General features: G+C 44.5%; 1 protein-coding gene across 2 annotated transcripts in view; it reads right to left on the reverse strand.

The window, feature by feature from the left end:
- LOC144821377 (uncharacterized) overlaps positions 1–19,174 on the reverse strand; it is a 357,336-nt gene that overhangs the window by 60,206 nt on the left and 277,956 nt on the right. For both annotated transcript variants that reach the window (XM_078678357.1, XM_078678356.1), the window contains one exon: positions 2,390–2,450. The gene's annotated coding sequence lies outside the window, so the exon portion shown is untranslated. The remainder of the gene's footprint in view (positions 1–2,389; positions 2,451–19,174) is intronic.

Here is a 19,174-nt window from a genome sequence, read left to right on the forward strand (position 1 = left end):
CAATCAATCATACAGTATTTGTACAGCACTACTGTTCACCCGTGGTATCCAGGCATTAGTTTGTTGGCTCAGTCGAAAAGCCAGGTCGTGCATCTCCTCCTAAAGTCTTCCAGTGATTGTGATGCTTGAAATAGGAGGCGGAGGCCATTCCTGGACTTGGCGGCCAGGTAGGAGAAGGAATGGCCTCCTCTGTGGCTTGGGCAGATGTGCACTGTCTGCACGAGGGAGGCAGAGGGAAAGTCTCTGGATTGTTGGTGTAAGTTCAGGCACTGGTTCATGTATGATGGTCCTTGGTCGTGGAGGGCTTTGTAGGTGTGCATAAATATCTTGAATTGGCATCTTTTCTGGACTGGGTGCTAGTTGAGGTTCTTGAGGTATGTAGTGATGTGGGTCCATTTGGGCAGATTGTTGACAAGTCTGGCTGCTGAGTTCTGTATCGTCTGGTATCTTCTCATGAATTCGGTGTCGGTGCTTGCATACAGTGGATTGCTGTACTCCAGCCGGGTGACGTTTTTTGTTGTGTCGATGGGGAGCCAATTGAATATTCTTCGGAGCATGAGGAGAGTGTGGAAGCAGGTGAAGACTGCGTTGATCTGTCGTTTCATGGTGAGTCTGCTGTCCAGGATGATACGAAGGTTGCAGGCTTGATCTGTCAGTGTGGGAGTGAGTCTGAGTTGGGGTGGGCCACCAGGTGTCATTCCAAGGAGAGGAGTTGTTGCCGAAGATCAGCACTACGGTCTAGCCTGTGTTGAGCTTCAGACAGTTGGCCTTCATCCAGTTGGCGACATTCTTCATTCAATTATGGAAATTGGTCTTCGTGGTGGTGGGGTCTGCCTAGAGCGAGAGGATGAGCTGGGTGTTGTCGGCGTAGGATATGATGTTGAGATCGTGGGTTCTGACGATGTCGACTAGAGGTGTCATGTAAGTGTAGAAGAGGGTGGGGCTGAGGGATGCCATAGAGGGTGGTCTTGGATTCTGAGGTGAAGGAAGGTAGGCGGATTCTCAGAGTTCGTCCCGTAAGGTACGATGTGATCCATCTGAGTGCGTGTCCCTGGATCCCAATATGGTGCAGTCTCTTGAGGAGTGTGTGGTGGAATATGGTGTTGAACGCTGCAGAGAGGTCGAGGAGGACTGCAAACCAGAGCAGCTTTTTCTCACATTGTTCCCTAAAGGACAAGAAGAACAGAAGCCACTAAAGTGCAGGACAACAGACCTGAGTGTGATTATGCTGATTTTAGATGATATCCTCATGCCAGAAGCCTTTCCATAATCCAGCAGTAACAAAGAATTCTATCATACCCCTGCCCCAGCGTATCATCCAAGAATAAATTGAAGATCATAAAGCACTTTTGTTTTTTAAATAACCTTTACTGAACTATGAAATATTTCAAAACAATACAGTATATCCACAATAGGAAAACAGACTGTAGCCAAGCATAGCATTCTACCCCACTGTGTCTATTCAGATAAAAAATCGAGCATATATTTGTGATAAACTCTTGAAAATGAATTGGAATCGTGAGTAATAGTTGAAAAACACAGAATAATCTGGAAAAAATGTCAGTGCCATATTTGTTTTCCTTCAGGTTGCCCTTACCTGGGTGTATTTTTAAGGGAATCTTTACTTTGTTGTTAGTCATCGGAGTTTGTTTTTTCCTCTGACATGCTTTTTGTACTCTTGAATGCCCACCACTTCATTACAGTACTACTTTGGTGTGAGTCATTGTAACCTGCAGTGGTGCAAAAGGCTTCGTAATATTCTCTACATCTCTGAATTATTACAAATGGTTGACTGTTGTCTCTTTCCTCTGACTCTTTCTTAACTTTCTTATTCAATGACTTCTCTTATTTCATTCAGGAGAAGTTTGTTTTGGATCAAAAACCTGCAATTATATGGAAACTCCGAGGTTTTTATACATTGTGTCTTTTCAGTCTGAAACCTCAGAGTCATCAGTAATAGTCACTGAGAATGTGCCAGTTGACAAGAGACAAAGATTTTGACATGGTGAAGTGGCCTTCACTTTGGGATAAAACCTGGCATTTTCCCTATGAATAAACTGCTCCTAGGTATTGAACTGCTTTGCTTCTAACTTGAGATCACACTGCAACCCTATGCAGTCAGCAAATGAAAAAAAAGCACATTGTTTGAAAAACGCACTGGCAAACAGGAACAGTAACAAGGTACTCTCCGGAATAATGGCTCTTGTCAATAGTCTCCATACTAAAATACACACCATTTTCATAGTTACGTCAGTGAAATATGTACTGAATTTTGTATTCCCTATATCATAGCTGTCCTTTAGGAATTCTCTTGACTGCTGTTGAGTCATACTACTTTATGGTAAGTTTTTCCCGGAAGCTAGAAGAATTAGGGGCCAATAAAACATACCTTTCGTGTGAATCCCCCATTGGATGTGATGCAGATGCTGAGCTCTTCAGATGTCTTTCTCCTACAGTAGACCAGCCCGAGAAATAAATGAGGAGATGGAATACATGATTACATGAAATAAGCACATGGAAGACATTGAAATGTTGGTAAATGAACACATTCAAAAAGCACATAGACAAATGACCGAGATAAGCGCATGAAATAAAGGTGATCAGGTAATGATAACATGAATCACATAACCACATGCAACAAATGAACCAACATTATGTTATCCATGGGTTTCTCATTCACACTTTAAAAGACTGCATGGGTATTGAATGCAAGGAACAGAAATGGTTTAAATCCTATCTAGCTAATTGCTTTGCAAGTGATCGATAATTGACAATTCTTTCTCTAACCCTGTTCTTCTGCTGCAAGAAGTTCCTCAAGGATATGTCCTAGATCCCACACTCTTCAATCATTAGATTTAACAACTCGGCGTCTTTCTGAAAGAGTCTTTCTTATTTTATCATTATTATGCGGATGACACCTAGCTTTACCTGAAGATTTCCTTTCCTGGTTATATCTCCTTATCAGCTTTAACTCAGAACAACATTAAATTCTGGATGACTGCTCACCCGCCCACCTCCCCCCACCAAATTCAGTCCCGACTACATTGAGGTCATACTTATTTCGCCACAATCCTCCTCCACCTAAGGTCAAAACTGGTTAGACTCCCATGATTTCTTAGATTGTTCTCCCACCATCATCAAAAGCTCTAAATCATTAACATTTAAATTCAAAATCGACTTTTCCGTCACAAATAAATTAACAACAGTAGTAAAAAGCAGTCCAATTACTGGGACACTCGATGTGCACTACAGAAATCCCATCTTCTTTGGCATTCAAGAAATTCACCTTTTGTCTTTTATTGCTATACTGCAAGCATGACATAATCTTCCCTTGGATCTTGGAAGTTTCAAACATTCTATAGAGTACCCCTTAAACTGGCTCTCAGCTGAAGGAAGCTATTAACCCCTTCGACGCTCATGACGAGCTGGGCTCGTCATGCAGTAGCCTGCTCACACGCTCATGACGAGCCCAGCTCGTCATGAATAATGGGTTTTTGTAAATCCCAGCACAGGGCTGTAAATCTCCTAGCATCGATGCGGTTAAACATGTATGCATAGTACACAAACTCCACACACTCTGATCACTCTTGTTGTCTAGCCAAGAAGCTGGGGGTGGGGGGGCGGAGCTGGTCGCAATGATGTATGGAGCGACTTAACCGAACACACTGCTTGGCCCTGCCAGAATCCCGCTGTCTGGGCCCTATATTTACCTTAAGTGGGAAGGGTATTCCCAGCTATGGGTCCCATGCTTGCTATGCCACTGGATTCAAGCTAGCCTGGCTGATGAGGGGTGATACCCTGAAACTGGTCCCAGAATGCTTGTTTTCATATCCAGGGAGGACCTGGCATGGCAGTTCAGGCTGGACTGTTCCCATGGGGAGCAAGGTCAAGACTGATTTGCATATGGCTGGATCCAAACTGGGGTGGCATGGAGAGCAAAACAAACAATAGGTTTAACTGATATCTGTGATTGGAGGTGAATGTTTGACAATGTTCAGCATTCCATCCATCATCTTTTTGTGTTGTTATAGGCCCTACAATTGACAGCGGATGCCCAAGAAGCTCAGTCACTGCAGTACCAAGATGGCAGCCACCTTCTAGCGAGCTCAACTACCAGGGCGGAAATCCTCCAGGGCCCACGACCTTGCTGCTGTGACATGTCTGGCTGCCCTGCCTCACCACTGGAACAGCTGAGACGGGGCTTTGCTGTTCCTGGTGTCCAGGCCCATGAGCATCACGGAGCTGCTGACCGGGATGGCGACCACCCACTAATGCGCTTGGTGGATGCAGCACCACCCACCCAAGAACTCCTTGCCTGTGAACACTGGGCGGACCCTGCATGGTCCCTCCGGGCCCAAAGACTAAGAAGGTTGGAGGTCCCCTTGCGGGCCATTGGCCTACTCCCAGAGTGGGCACAAGCTGCGAACCCTGCCTCCCTCACAGCCAGATTACTGGTGCAGCAAGGGGCCTGTAACCGCTGACATCGGTGTGCCTCCCTGAGGAGCTATTGAGGAGCTATTGAAGGTGGGGGCAGTGTTGAGTGGAGCATGGCTCCATTCTATAGACACTTATCACATTCAGCCACCTGGCAGAGCAGTACAGTCCCACACAGATCATTGCCTCTCTCATAGGAGAATGAGATGGAGTGGCCCCTTGCTGGAGGCGACTTGAGCCATGTGGCTTGGCACTGCTCGACTGTGGGCTACCCCAGCGCCTTTACCTCTATGAATTTCACACCATGGTGACTCCCAGCTCATCATTGTGGGGGCTTCTTATCCCCCCATTACAAACCCCCCTTAATTGCTACTGCGCCTCCCACCATGAGAGAAACAAACCACGGCAGAACAGATGCTGTGACTGCTGAGGCCTCTGACAGGGAAGCTCACAATAGAAGCTCACATATGGATCAACTCTCGGAAGATAAACTGGATGCTATACTTGATGGCACAGGTTCCACCAAAAATACATTTGAAGCCAAAATAGACTCCCTGGTGGTGGACATGGGGCTGTTGCAGGATGACCACGGGAAAATCTCTCATTGAATCGGTCTGAACTTTTAGCGCTGCCCTCACTGCTAAATCCCACATGGCAGAGCAGAGTTCCCCGACAGGTAGGGTCAAAACATTGGACGCCTGGATTAAAGACTAGGAGGGCAGGGTCAGGAGGAATAACATCAGGGTGGTGGCCCTGCCGGAGCAGATTGAGGGACTGTCAGTGCTTTCCTTCCTAGAGGATAGGATGCAGGAGGTAGTTTTGGTGGGTCTTTCTGAGCACTATGCCAATACACTGCTACCCAAGGTCACTCCTGGCACAGCGGACAACATTATCTAATCATGCCTTGGCATTCCTCGCCATTTCTATAGTAGGTCTCACTGTTTCACTTCCTCACCCAGGTGACTGCCTACTGGATGATCCAGATGTATCCCTTCCTGGAGGCTAAGCTGGATGCTCAACTTGGGAACTTTGCATCTCCTACACCCACAGTAGCATGGGGACGCAGTTGAGCACCAATCTCTCTGATGCTGTCTGGATGGAAGTTTGTTTGAACAGTTTCAACAACATACACTGGTGTGATAGTCCTTGCGGGGTTTAACCGGGGCTTGTTTTTGAGGTTTTTGTTTGTCCCTGATTGAGCCGCACCTGGTTGGATGGGTTCCTATAGTAGCTGGAGGGGGTGTGAGGAAAAGACAGGGGCTGGAAGCTGTGATTATAGACCATGGCTAGTTCTCCCTCCACAGTAAAGCTGTGCCACTTGCCTGCACAGATACTATGGATTGTGCGATGGAGAGCCCTCAAGCCAGTAGACATGGGGACCCCTTCACATTCCACGTGACGTGCGGTGGCTGCAAGATTGAGAAAGAGCAGGCCTATACTCCCTAGGTGGTTGTTTTGAAAATGATACATTGAGACTAGTAGACCAGTTTGGACTCCCACCCTCATCACTTGTTGCTTTACAGAGCTATTAGCACAACGATGTGAGCTTGCTGGATTGCCAACATGGCTTAGCTACTACATCATGAGAGCCTCAGGATTATTTGCACAATGGCCAGAAAAACACGAGCCATCACAATATATGCTGCATTCCTCCAGCAGGCTAAGACCGACCTGCAGGGGCTGCATGACCAGTGGGTGGAAAACATTGGCACACTCATCACTTACAAAGCCTGGGACGCCATCCTGGAGTCCTCTCCTCGAACATTGTGGAATCCCATATTTAAGCGAATACAGTACTACTTTCTGAATCTGTTATATATTACCCTTAAACAGATTCATGTTATGTTTCCTTCAGCACATGCAGCATGTCTGTGATGTAATGCAGAGGAAACACATTTTAACCATATGGCTTGGAGCTGCGCCACACTTCTCCAGTATTGGGATACCCTGACTGGCACATCTTGAACACTCTGGCTTACTGTCTGCTGGGGCTCTTCCTGAGACCCCCGCGTGAAAGTGACCACATCAGCATTTACAGATCTAGCACAAGTCCTGACCCCCTGCCAACTAGCGATCTCCTGGAGTGTCCTGTGGGGATTCAGCCTCATGCAGCGGTGGGCAGAACGGGTTGAATGGGTGGAATGTGAGGAAGCTGCCCAAAAAGGGCAGCTGAGGGTAGGTATCTGCAAAAAACACAGTTGATGGACAGAATGTAGAACAATGTCATACATTCACCCCAGTACAAGGATCTGGGCCTAAATCCATCGTTTTTTTGCACTCCACACCACCCTGGGTTAGACACTGGCTATATGCAAATCAGCTCTGACCCTGTGCCTCATGGGAACAGTCCAGTCCGAACTACCAAGCCATGTCTTTCCCAGACCGGAATCAAGCATCCAAGGACCGGTTTCTGGCTATCAGCCTTCATTCAGCCTGGATAGCTTGACTCCAGTGGTGTGGAGAGCCTGGGACTCACGTCTGAGCATACCCAGCCCACTCGGGGTGAAAATTGCAAAAAACACAGTTGATGGACAGAATGTAGAACAATATCATACATTCACCCCAGTACAAGGATCTGGGCCTAAATCCATCGTTTTTTTGCACTCCACACCACCCTGGGTTAGACACTGGCTATATGCAAATCAGCTCTGACCCTGTGCCTCATGGGAACAGTCCAGTCCGAACTACCAAGCCATGTCTTTCCCAGACCGGAATCAAGCATCCAAGGACCGGTTTCTGGCTATCAGCCTTCATTCAGCCTGGGTAGCTTGACTCCAGTGGTGTGGAGAGCCTGGGACTCACGTCTGAGCATACCCAGCCCACTCGGGGTGAAAATTGCAAAAAACACAGTTGATGGACAGAATTTAGAACAATGTCATACATTCACCCCACACCACTGGAGTCAAGCTATCCAGGCTGACGAAGGCTGATAGCCAGAAACCGGTCCTTGGATGCTTGATTCCGGTCTGGGAAAGACATGGCTTGGTAGTTCGGACTGGACTGTTCCCATGAGGCACAGGGTCAGAGCTGATTTGCATATAGCCAGTGTCTAACCCAGGGTGGTGTGGAGTGCAAAAAAACGATGGATTTAGGCCCAGATCCTTGTACTGGGGTGAATGTATGACATCGTTCTACATTCTATCCATCAACTGTGTTTTTTGCAATTTTCACCCCGAGTGGGCTGGGTATGCTCAGACTTGAGTCCCAGGCTCTCCACACCACTGGAGTCAAGCTATCCAGGCTGACGAAGGCTGATAGCCAGAAACCGGTCCTTGGATGCTTGATTCCGGTCTGGGAAAGACATGGCTTGGTAGTTCGGACTGGACTGTTCCCATGAGGCACAGGGTCAGAGCTGATTTGCATATAGCCAGTGTCTAACCCAGGGTGGTGTGGAGTGCAAAAAAACGATGGATTTAGGCCCAGATCCTTGTACTGGGGTAAATGTATGACATTGTTCTACATTCTGTCCATCAACTGTGTTTTTTGCAATTTTCACCCCGAGTGGGCTGGGTAGGCTCAGACGTGAGTCCCAGGCTCTCCACACCACTGGAGTCAAGCTATCCAGGCTGACGAAGGCTGATAGCCAGAAACCGGTCCTTGCATGCTTGATTCCGGTCTGGGAAAGACATGGCTTGGTAGTTCGGACTGGACTGTTCCCATGAGGCACAGGGTCAGAGCTGATTTGCATATAGCCAGTGTCTAACCCAGGGTAGTGTGGAGTGCAAAAAAACGATGGATTTAGGCCAAGATCCTTGTACTGGGGTGAATGTATGACATTGTTCTACATTCTGTCTATCAACTGTGTTTTTTGCAATTTTCACCCCGAGTGGGCTGGGTATGCTCAGACGTGAGTCCCAGGCTCTCCACACCACTGGAGTCAAGCTATCCAGGCTGACGAAGGCTGATAGCCAGAAACCGGTCCTTGGATGCTTGATTCCGGTCTGGGAAAGACATGGCTTGGTAGTTCGGACTGGACTGTTCCCATGAGGCACAGGGTCAGAGCTGATTTGCATATAGCCAGTGTCTAACCCAGGGTGGTGTGGAGTGCAAAAAAACGATGGATTTAGGCCCAGATCCTTGTACTGGGGTGAATGTATGACATCGTTCTACATTCTATCCATCAACTGTGTTTTTTGCAATTTTCACCCCGAGTGGGCTGGGTATGCTCAGACCTGAGTCCCAGGCTCTCCACACCACTGGAGTCAAGCTATCCAGGCTGACGAAGGCTGATAGCCAGAAACCGGTCCTTGGATGCTTGATTCCGGTCTGGGAAAGACATGGCTTGGTAGTTCGGACTGGACTGTTCCCATGAGGCACAGGGTCAGAGCTGATTTGCATATAGCCAGTGTCTAACCCAGGGTGGTGTGGAGTGCAAAAAAACGATGGATTTAGGCCCAGATCCTTGTACTGGGGTAAATGTATGACATTGTTCTACATTCTGTCCATCAACTGTGTTTTTTGCAATTTTCACCCCGAGTGGGCTGGGTAGGCTCAGACGTGAGTCCCAGGCTCTCCACACCACTGGAGTCAAGCTATCCAGGCTGACGAAGGCTGATAGCCAGAAACCGGTCCTTGGATGCTTGATTCCGGTCTGGGAAAGACATGGCTTGGTAGTTCGGACTGGACTGTTCCCATGAGGCACAGGGTCAGAGCTGATTTGCATATAGCCAGTGTCTAACCCAGGGTAGTGTGGAGTGCAAAAAAACGATGGATTTAGGCCAAGATCCTTGTACTGGGGTGAATGTATGACATTGTTCTACATTCTGTCCATCAACTGTGTTTTTTGCAATTTTCACCCCGAGTGGGCTGGGTATGCTCAGACGTGAGTCCCAGGCTCTCCACACCACTGGAGTCAAGCTATCCAGGCTGACGAAGGCTGATAGCCAGAAACCGGTCCTTGGATGCTTGATTCCGGTCTGGGAAAGACATGGCTTGATAGTTCGGTCTGGACTGTTCCCATGAGGCACAGGGTCAGAGCTGATTTGCATATAGCCAGTGTCTAACCCAGGGTGGTGTGGAGTGCAAAAAAACGATGGATTTAGGCCCAGATCCTTGTACTGGGGTGAATGTATGAGATTGTTCTACATTATGTCCATCAACTGTGTTTTTTGCAATTTTCACCCGAGTGGGCTGGGTATGCTCAGATGTGAGTCCCAGGCTCTCCACACCACTGGAGTCAAGCTATCCAGGCTGACGAAGGCTGATAGCCAGAAACCGGTCCTTGGATGCTTGATTCCGGTCTGGGAAAGAACATGGTTTGGTAGTTCGGACTGGACTGTTCCCATGAGGCACAGGGTCAGAGCTGATTTGCATATAGCCAGTGTCTAACCCAGGGTGGTGTGGAGTGCAAAAAAACGATGGATTTAGGCCCAGATCCTTGTACTGGGGTGAATGTATGACATTGCTCTACATTCTGTCCATCAACTGTGTTTTTTGCGAGGGTAGGTATCTGGCCTCTGGAGTGCACACAAGTATGGAATGCCATATGGCAGGTCTTTCCCCAGATGGACAGCTCTGGGAGAATCCAAACACCCCATGAGAGCGAGGTGGAAGACTCAGACTAAACATAGTCCCCACAGACACAAAAGAGAACCGTACTCCCACCTCAAACTTACACTCCATGATGCCTCAGACCTACTAGTACACATGGCATGGCTGTCGCCACTATACCCCCAACTATGCTTCCGCTGAATCCTACACTCTGACCACCAGGTGGTTTTGCTTTCGGTTACAGTTATACTTTATGTTAGATTACTATTGATTTTCTGGTTCACATACAGCCCCCTGCCAACTACACTGCATCATGCTGCCATAGAACTAGAACTCCCATTGTTGCAATTTGTGTTCCTCGTATTGATGGTGTCCCCGTCCTCCCCCTCCCCATATGTCCATCCAGATCAGATAGCATACTGCACTGATGAATGATGGTGTGGGCAAGGACGCAGGTTGAAAATGATGATTATAAACACTTTTCTAACCATGAAAATCAATACATTTTGTTAAAAAAAATCTAGCCAAGAAGCTAAAGATTTCAAGGGTTCTCATAATCTGCATTGTTCAAAGACTCTATCGTGAAACCCTTGTTTTCCAACAAAAATATTTATCTTGAACTAGTGGTCCTCTGGATCTGCATTTCTGGATTTCTATTCCTCTTACAATCAGCATTGTTACTTCTATATCACCATACAGAGAGAGATTTAGCAGTTCCTGCTAGATTTTCACTTTCTCTACCCCCTCTTATTAGCTGCTCTATATTTGAAGTCTGAAGTTCCATACTTCTGGGAAAACACTTGGATTTACCTCTTGGACAGTTAATGTAATTGCACATCTGCCCGTTTTTACTATGCCATGTATTTAACCCACCATCTGTTCACTATTTGATGTAACTTTCATCATAAATGTAAACAGTCTTGTACAACTTATGAGGTTCTTTCAGAACCTTTATCAGCTTCATATACACGTCATATAACAAGTGAAGTTTCCTCTAAAGTAGGGAACAAACCCTGCAAAAAATTACTACCATTGTTGACCAATGTGCAAAGTGGATATAATGTAATGTTTGGAACTCTCCACTTGGGATAGATTATATAACTCTTCAGTGGCTTGTTGACCATTTTGCAAAGCTGATGTATTGAAATGGAGCTACCGACTTGGACTTGATTGTGTAATATTTAAGCAATCTGTTGGAACAATCTATGATGAACTACGTTCAAGAGAGCTGAGTACCCTCATATATTGACCTGATAAACACTTTTAAGGTTAGCATGTTTATTTTCATTTGGGATTGATGGCAATTATTAATTTTGATTTGCTTATGGAGAGTCCAATGTGCACAATGTGAACATTGTTATACTTCTGCACCAAATGTTTAAGTTTTTATACTTTCTTTAGCAACACATATTGCTCAAAGGGGCTAGATTATGATGTTGGCCGGAAAGCCTCAGACCAGCGGTTGGAGGCTTTCCGCCCGACATGGTAGGTTGAAAGTCTGATTGCTGTATTAGGATGACGGCGGTAGGAGTTTGAACCTGCGGTGAAATTCGACGTGGTTCCGACCGTCTCCAGGGGCCCGTCGGTCAGTCTGAAAGGAAGTATAATCCCTTAATGATGTCGTTTTCGCCATTGGGACTTTGATGTCGGTTTCAGGCAGCCATTCCATGTCGGCCTTTCTGACATGGAGAGGAAGTTGGGAAATGACATTGGGGGCCCCTAGCAGGGCCCTCCCAACCCCCTGGCCCTCTGCATACTACATCCCTCCATTGTGTGGCAGGCACCGTGAGATGCCTGCCACATGGATGTTTACTCACATCCATTTTTTAATGGGAGCTTTGCGTCGGGCGTTTTCTGCCCGCCGCACAAGATCCCATTGAATAATGGAAGTTTACGACCAGACTATGTGCTCTTAATTGGGATTGGAGAACCGCCGACCCATGGTTGGGTGGTTCCTTTCCCGCAATGGTGTCGTCCGCCCAATATTGTAATCAGGGCATAAGATGGGGCTCATATGTATATGCTAAAAAGGCTTCCATTGCCGGTATAAAATGTTTTCGATGTTATTGCACTATTATAACCAATGTATGGTAACCTTGGATGGCACCATCCCCTAACCTGTGACCAAGGCAAGTGTTTCGACAAAATACCCCTATTTTTGTGCTGCCAATAAACGACACCAGCATTGCAATGACAAAGGGCCGGAGGAACTTCGGAGAAATGAGGCTGAAGTATATATATTTCATCCACTTTTTCCCGAAGTTCTTCCAGTTTCTTGTCATGGCAGTACCTATATGTATGACATATATATCAACTTCTAAAAATATACATATTTCTGCCCTTTTAATTGTGTATGGATGAATTTGTCTTCATGGTACTAGTAGTTAATTTCTGACTTTTTAAATTGCTCTGGATTAAGGGCATTGACATCCTTAGGAAAATTAAAGATGTTTAGTACTTTTTTCAATGTATTGAAGTAGGAAAAGCTTGGAAAGAACTTTTTTGTGTGTAAATTGAGGTAAACCATTTCTCTGAGCCACGTTAAATGTAAGTACTTTACTGGAATTGAAGCTAAAAAAACTTGAGAGTAATGAGAAAAAATAAGAAAAGTAAATCTCACTGACCCATTACAACTGTGATTTTCGAAAAAATAATTGTTGAAAGAAAAAAAAGAAAAAAAGAGGAAAAGAGGAACATGTCAAATTGAATTTTGACTGGCATTTAATGAATTGTAGTCAAGTAATCATTTCTTATATATTATTTGGAAGAAAGTAGTGAATCTTGTACTTCACATATATGAAACCTCTGTGAAAAAATTGTGTAAGATAATTGACAAATGTTTGTAAAGATACATGTGGTTTATATATATATAAAACAAAAAAACTAAAAATATATATTTCGTTTTTGTTTTAAAAAATGGGCTACATAACATAACTCTGGAATCTGGTATGTGGTAGAGTTCGTAGTCTAAAAACATCTAAACATATGAAGACATTCAAGTTGCCTTTCTCTCTGTTAGTTAATACTTTCTAAAGCTCTGGCGGTTCTTTTCAGTTGTACACACAAAGCTACAGCCTGCTTCATGTGGTGTATTACGTGTTCTTTTCAGTTCACATCTAGCATTTTGCATCTCCTTTACACTATGACCTAACCTGCTTGATTTCGAGGCTAACAGAGTCAAGGGGTAGGTGTAGGAGTATGATAGTTTTACTTGATGCGATTGTTTGGTAAGATACGATTTGAAGCATATCAGGACTGTGCCAATGATGCCCTTTCATTTTTCCAAGGCATTAAACAGGAAGGCATGGTTGAAAGTGCCAAACACAGCTGAGAAGTCATGGAGAACAAGAAGGCATGATGTTTTGCTATCCAAAATTCGGACCACACCATCCATTAATTGTAGCATCACTGCCTTCATTTTTTAGGAAAATTTCCGAAAGCTGTGTCGGCCCACAACATTCCTAACACTCCGTGTTCCCACGCTTCTCACAACAAAAATGATACTCCCTTGTCTGGATGGGCCTAGCACCTGAGACAGGAATAGATGAAAACTGTTTATACGATGTTGATGGGGTTTTCGAATGGTCCCTGGTTTTCTCACTTCTAGCGCTAAACCAGGCAATCTGCCTTCTTGGGGGCATAAAGACTGCTGGGCCTGTAATGGAGCAGGGGTCTCAGCCCCTCGACCTCCACAGGAAGGAAAATTGGGGTAGAATCCAGAAAGATTCTTTGGCCCGTTCTGAAGAGGGGACAATCCGCAAACTCAAGGAGGGATTTACTGGGGTGAGATAGAGCTGGAAAGGGGAAATTGAACTTTTCCAGTGCAACTTTTCCCACAGATATAGATGCACGATGGGCAGATTGAAAACAGACCAAATCTAATGGCTGCACATCTTTTCAAACAAAAAAAGAAACTCAAGACATGAGGGAATCTCTTCCCGTGCATCCAGACTTTCCTTTTTTTAATGAAAATTCTTCTGGTGCTTGCACCAGCCGCATTTTCATCTTTAGTGCTTTGGATGACCCATTGATGTCCTCTACATTACGGAGGTAATGCATTGGAGGTCAATGAGGCAGCCCCTGCATTAATGCAGTTAAAGAAATGGCTGCTTTTAGCTGGAAATGTAGAAGGCCTAGTTGATGTCTCTAGAAAACACAAAACATAGCAAAAATTATTATTGTATTGTATTGCGACTTATATAGCGCACGTATCACCCGAAGGCATCAAGGCGCTTGCCTTGGGAACCCGTCCTGACTTTTCCCTGTGAGATAACCCCTACTGGGTATCCCCAGGGTGAAAGCCAAGCATCCCGCAGCGGGTGGGCCGCCGTAGTGGAGAATAAGCAACTAGTCCTCCACAAATCTGCTCTTATAATATAACAATAAAACACGATAAATACATACCAGGACACAACACACACACCAACACATCAAAACAAAATCAAACAGAACACAACAACTCCTTAACAACAAAACACCACAATGCAGTTATGCAAGATAAAATCACATTAAAAAAATTCTACACCAAAACAAAAATCAACACAATAACACGAATCGACACACCACCACAACAAAACAGTAAAAAAGCCTAAAAACACAGCAGTATACACAACATGGAGGCACAAAAAATACTGAACAGAATGTGCAAAATACAGTAACACATTCGAACAACAGACGGTAAACAGCAAATTCACCAACATCATAATATAATACAATAACACACCAGCACACCACAGGAAAAAAATGTGCCACAAAGGAACAAAGTACAACAAAACAACAAAAGCATAACCACACAACAACAAACCATACTACAACGCAAGAACACAGCACAGCCTAATACAACACAAGTACACACATGTGGTGCTGTGTTGTTTTGTGTCGGTGTATTATTGTGTTGTGTTATTTGTAATTTGTTGTGTGGTATGGAATTTTGTGCTAATGCGTTGCCGTATTGAGTTGTGGTTTGTGTTTTCTTTGTCTTTTTGAGTTATTGCTTTTTTGGTGTGTTGTATTGTCTTGTGTAGTATATTTGTTGTGTTTTTGTTGCTACAATCTGTTGTGTTGTGCTGTGTAGTTGTGGTGTGTTACAGTAATGTTATGCGACTTTGGTGTTGCTCTAACTTGGCTGTAGCGTGTTCTCCTAAAAATGCACACTACGTCCTCCACAAATCTGCTCTTATAATATATGACATCCATGCACTACCTTACTAAGCACTACGGATATGTATTAGCGCCGGCCAAAATATTCCTATTATTCGTCAAGGAGGGACTCAAATGTGTGCCAAATCTACGATCAGTATTCAACTCCCGAAAGACTACAAGAAGTTAAATATCAAAAGAATGCTTAATAGCAACATTAGATGGTCTCAACCACACAGCGAAATATCCAAACAGGCATGGGTGAAGCATTCATTGAATAAGTCTTTATATACTAAGCAATTATTTTGACTATGATAACATAAACAAAACTTGTAAAGGAACCCACATTTAAATTCTTATTCAATACCTAGGGCCAGATATATGACACATTTTACCATTCCCAAAAGGCTCGACCAGTAAAATGCACTTTCTTATGTACTAACCCTAGTTTGCGAGTGCGAGCCGCTTTTTGACAGACGTGTGAAAAGGGCATCTGACTCTAAGAGCGAGCCACACTGGTATTCGCAAACGGGAAGGGGTCCCCAAGGGAACCCTTCCACTTTGTTACTGGGTGCGCCAACATTTTTTTCAGAGCAGACAGTGGTCCGTAAAAAAATTAAAAGAATACTTTTTTTATTTTTGAAAAGCACCCTGCTTTCCTTTGAGGAAAACAGGATGCATTTAAAAAAAAAAAAGCTGCTTCATTTAAAAAGCAGTCACAGACATTGTGATCTGCTGACCCCAGCAGGCCACCGTCCCTGTTAGTGCTGGCCAATCCAAATGGGTCACAAATTGAGACCTGCCTCTTGACTATTAATGAGATAGGTCCCTTGTGACCCATTTGGGAATCGCAAACAGTGTCTGAGACACTGTTGTACATCAGGTTTTGTGACTCACAAATGGTGAGTCGCTACAAATCGCAATTTGCGAGTCTCAAAACCTGACGTTCGTACATGTGGCCCCTAATCTATAAACTCTGACTTGAACATTTTAGATAGCACCTCAAACAACCACTCACAATGTGATGAAATGAGTAAATGCGGATTAAGCAACACAGTCATGATGTTTAGGTATAAAAATGTCATAAAACACAGCATGGCAGCAAGACAGATGTTAAAAGGTACATATATTTCAAAGACTGCTTAAACAGTTTCCTTGTGTACACTGTAAGATGAAACAAGCAAAAAGACCATTTCTGTATTCAAAACATAGAAAATATCTGCTATTGAAACATAAATATTGTTATCTCACACCAGCATGTATAACTGTTAAAACATGCAGGTGCAACTGGATGACACCAGATATAGAACGAAAATCATCTCAATATTAGAGGTCAGAGTTGCCTGCAGGAAAAATGTCTTGGCAAATCTAAAATTACCCGCTGTTGCCCAGTGAGAAAATGTGGTTTTAAAGCTCCACAGCACTAGTCCTAACAGTGAGATAAAATTCTTGGTCTTCTACCTGCCGCTGCGTGAGGGGAAAGTTGGGGTGTAAATCTCATTAATTCCTGCTATGTCCAGAAAGATATCATTAATAGGTCTTGCCAGTGTCCAAGGGGTGACATTTCATGTTCCTAATCTTGTGACCTAGACACCCCTAAAACTAACCTTAATAAGAACCTCTCTAACTATCTAATGGCAGAGCAACTGTGGGATACAGGGATGAGTGGGACACCAAGAAGCTGGTAGACCTTCAAACAAAGTTTACTAGCATTTTTAACATGGCAACCTGTAAAGGAGGAAAAGAGCCAACCCTAATCCCAACACCAGTTCTTTTTTATGTAGCACTTTATTTACTGCTCAAAATTTACTTCTGTGGTTTGTGTGGTTTGAGTCCCCTTGTTCAAGTTGTGTTGGTAAGAGCAGAGCGGACCTTATTTTTTTAACTTCTTTCATTTTTCTTGGTTAATTTAATTTTCTTGTTTGTATTACTCTCTGCCTTGAACTTGTCTTCAGCATTCATTGTTAACTGCGTGGTTAGTTCGGGCTGCCATCTTGGATGTATGACTTGGTGTGATACTTACAGTCTCCATTGCACCTGTTAGCTGTCTAGACTCACATTTTAGAGCAACGTGTGAGGCCGCTGATCACCAGTTAAGATTAGCTGCACTGCAGACACACAGGGGTCAAGCACAACAGATGTGCCTCTGGTTCATCAAAGGCATGCCTGAGTCCTGCAGGCAGCACCCATCTGTCTGTACACCATCAGCCATGCTGTTTAAAACACTGAAACTCTGCCTTCTGATTCTAGTACAACTACCAGCCTCAAGAAAATGAATTACTCCATTATCCTGCCTGCAAAGCTGCCTTAAGAATTTAGGAATGGCCACCAAGCTGGCTTTCCTTTCTAAAGCACTGACAGGAACTGCAGTGACAGCCGCTCCTGTTAATGCTTTTCACAGTTTTGGTGCATGTGCCCTCACAAATATACTGTTTAAATATACAGTGTAATTTTTTAATATATTTTTCTAAGAAGTATTTATAATTTTGTCTTGGTGTTCTTTGCCTCATCAGTTATATTTCTCTGTTAACTCTGTGACCTTCCTGTTTTTAAATCCATTCCAGATCTCAGACGCCGCCCGGTGGGAGAGACTTTGAAATAACCGACCAGGAGAGAGGAAAACTTAACATAACGCGAGCAGCTCTGTAATAGAAAATATGATTTGCCTATGAACTATGGCCGAAACCATAACGTTTAACACATAACATTCACGTCAGGACCCCAGTGGTGGGATTGGTAGTATTTTACATTTTTAAGGGTCAGTCATGGCCTCTTCCAGGAGTGAAGGAAAAAAGGCCTTTGATTTCACTAGCATCTCAGGCCACCAACCATCATTCTTTTCTAGGCGAGGATGCTGCTGATGGGCTGGCCAGGAAACAGACGTGCTGTTTTTACTCGGAATTCTCTCTGCACTGAACACCTACTGGAACTCAGACAGCCTCATTTACCCCTAGCCTGCTGTTGTCTTTCTTCCCTGCCTTGCTGTTGAAATCTCAAGTGAGAAGTAGCCCGCCGCGTGATTTGTTTCCAACCTATGAAATGATGGAGAAGAACTGAACTCCATCGCCCAAAAATTACCAGACCCAGACACATGTTTATTAAATAGCAAAAAAGGCCACCTTTATTTTAGATCAGGTAACTCCAAATTCAGGCAATTGAGTTTTATAGGATCAACAATTTAGTAAAACATGCCAAAACCTTTAATATTTTCCTGCGTATAAAATATTAGCATTTTCAGACCGAAACCAATAATATGTAATAACATTCCTTCCAAACCTTGTGTTTCATTTCTCATCATTTGATACCTTTACTCCTTTCACCTTTCTTTTCCCCAAAATCCAAGATGGGTAAGCCCGCTCCAGACTTATAAACAAATTTTTTTTCTTTTTAGGGATGGGAGGGTGGGACTTACTAAAACACAGCCCTCACGCCGCCCAGCTGCCACCTAACGACCTCCCTCAGCGCGCACTGCAACGTTCTATAGCGCGCACCCCTGCCTAATACTTACCTGACTATCCCCGGTCTCGGCCTGATCCATCGGGCGAAAGATCCCGGGGGGAGACAGCTCGCGCTCTGCTCCCCCGGGGCCCGCAAAGGCCAACAGAACTGGACTTTTATTTTCTTCTGACAACTGTGTGCTCAAAGTATTTCCTTAGGGCGAACAAACAAAGCGAGATTGGGCGATACGGCTATCAGTATGGAGAAAATCCGGATTACGTTTTCTGCTTCGCTGGGGATAAATGCTGCATTCGAATGACCTGGACTCTGGTTTACACACAGTCCATATTCAGGAGCCACGCCCTTGTCTGTAGACCGGAACATGACAAGCCTCAAAGCCGAACCGATACAGAGTGCAACTTCCTTGAGGAAGTCTTTCTTCTCTACCTCTTGCTACAACATTGAACGACAGAAAAGGGGATGGCTCAATGGAGACCCCCACCGGGAGAATCGACTTAGGGCAGGCACTCTGCACAGCGCTGCTGAGTTAGTGATGCTTCTCGTTGTAGGAAATGGAGAAAAACAGAATTCCCTCCTTTGCTATAACTGCTCTTTGAAATTACATTTTCAAAAGATTGCTGTAATAATTCCCGAATTAGGTCATCTCAATATA

Source organism: Lissotriton helveticus, chromosome 2_2, assembly GCF_964261635.1.
Source record: "Lissotriton helveticus chromosome 2_2, aLisHel1.1, whole genome shotgun sequence".
Taxonomy (NCBI): Eukaryota; Metazoa; Chordata; class Amphibia; order Caudata; family Salamandridae; genus Lissotriton; species Lissotriton helveticus.